Source organism: Equus przewalskii, chromosome 31, assembly GCF_037783145.1.
Source record: "Equus przewalskii isolate Varuska chromosome 31, EquPr2, whole genome shotgun sequence".
NCBI classification, from domain to species: domain Eukaryota; kingdom Metazoa; phylum Chordata; class Mammalia; order Perissodactyla; family Equidae; genus Equus; species Equus przewalskii.
Genome location: NC_091861.1, coordinates 12,500,540 through 12,502,378, shown reverse-complemented (window position 1 = coordinate 12,502,378; position 1,839 = coordinate 12,500,540). Strand labels below are relative to the sequence as shown.

At 45.6% G+C, this 1,839-nt stretch overlaps 1 non-coding gene across 1 annotated transcript; it reads right to left on the bottom strand.

The window, feature by feature from the left end:
* Positions 1 to 73, bottom strand: TRNAT-UGU (transfer RNA threonine (anticodon UGU)). The gene has a single exon. It is a non-coding gene; the product is annotated as a tRNA-Thr (tRNA).
* Between the last annotated feature and the right edge of the window lie 1,766 nt (positions 74 to 1,839).

Here is a 1,839-nt window from a genome sequence, read left to right as displayed (position 1 = left end):
AGGCCCCAGCGAGGATCGAACTCGCGACCCCTGGTTTACAAGACCAGTGCTCTAACCACTGAGCTATGGAGCCTGCTTGTTACCCTGACCGCTATAAATCAAGGACATTGGAGGCAAAATTGCTTTAGCCGGCAGTCTGTGAAAATAACTGACCCAATGCATCTATTTTCAATGGTAAAGACTATGGAGTGCCAGAGAAAAATGCCTACAATCTGCTAAGCTGAAAAAAAACCGGGACTTCAAAACGTATGTTCGTCATTACAGAACGCTAAATCATAATCTACGGTCAGTTATGCAGACACAGGGCTGGAAGAAAAAGGGCACAAAGGAAATCATGTTCTGATCATATTATGAGTGGTACATTTACGTCTCAACAAAGCCTCCAACCTATTGTTTATACGACAAATTGCATCAAGTTGAGTACTTATAAGGAAGTCGTGGTTCTCATAAATTAAATGTTATTGATATTAGATGAATTAATTGAACACATTTTTATTGAGTACTCACTGCTGGACACTGGCGATACAGTGAGTGAGTAAAGCTCTGTCCCCACTCTTTTTTTAATGATTGGGATCAGGAAACGATGCCTCATTCTCTTGTTTGATGAACTATTTACTGAAGGAAGGAAGTTATGGCCACAGCATGACCCATAACTGCATGAAGGAGCCGATGAGGATCCTGCGCTCCCAGTGGGCTGCAGGCCTCTCTTCCTCACCTTCTTTCAGCGTCTGCTCCCATTGACTTTCTCAAGCAGACCCTTCCTGACCTTCTATTTAAAGCTGCACCATCCTCCTTGTCCCATCCCTTTTACCCAATACTACTTAACATTCTTTCCTGCTGAATAATGTGCTTATTATGTTTGTTGTTCTTTTTCTGTCTCCTTGTTAGAATGTCAGCTCTTTGAGGCCGGGGGTTTTTCTTTTATTCCCTGCTGTGTTCCCAGCACCTAGAATAGCTAGTATGAAGCACACAGTAGGTCCTCAATAAAATGCTGAATGCATGACTTCAGTGAGGATGTTCATTTGTAAGCCGGGAGACATGAGGGAAGTGCTGTGCAGCTGGCTTCTCAGGGTTCTCCCTCACTTCCGCTTCCACTGCCTCCCCATCCAAGCTGGAATTTTCTAACACCCTGTAGTTTCCTTGGCCTGTCTGGTTTTCTTATTGTCCTGCTTCCCCCGCCCCTTGTCCTGAGATTTCCCATCCTGGTGCCTGGCTTTCCTCCTCCTTCCTCTGCTCCAGCAGCCTGCCGGCCCTACTCCCTACACTCAGGATGAAGGCCAAACTCCTCGGTTGGTTTCCTTTTTTGCATGCAAACTTTTCCTCCCCTCAAGCTGACCTAGCAAGCACCTTCATTTCTCATTTTACTGTTTCTTCTGCCTGTAACATCTGAGCCTGATTTTCATCTCCCTTGTCATCTTGCCAAGAGCTTCCAAAGCTGGTTTATTTTCCACCTCAGAGGTGATTTGGAGGATTGTGCTAGTTTTCTAGGGCTGCACGAACGAAGTACCACACGTGGGGGCTTAAACAACAGAGATGTGTTGCCTCACGATTCCACAGGCCGCGGGGCCACATTCAAGGTGTGGGCAGCGTGCTTCCCTTTGGAAGGCTCTGAGGGGAAAAAAAACCCACTCCAGCCTCTCTCCTTGGCATGTAGATGGCTGTCTTCTCCCTGTGTGTCTTCACATCATCCTTCCTCTCTGTGTGTCCATTTCTGTGTTCAAAATCCCCCTTTTTATAAGGACACCAGTTATACTGGGTTAGGACTAATAAATAAACAACAAGCAATAGTATATATTGGGGTATAGGAGGGGACCATTTGGTTTAAAACTAATTTGGCCT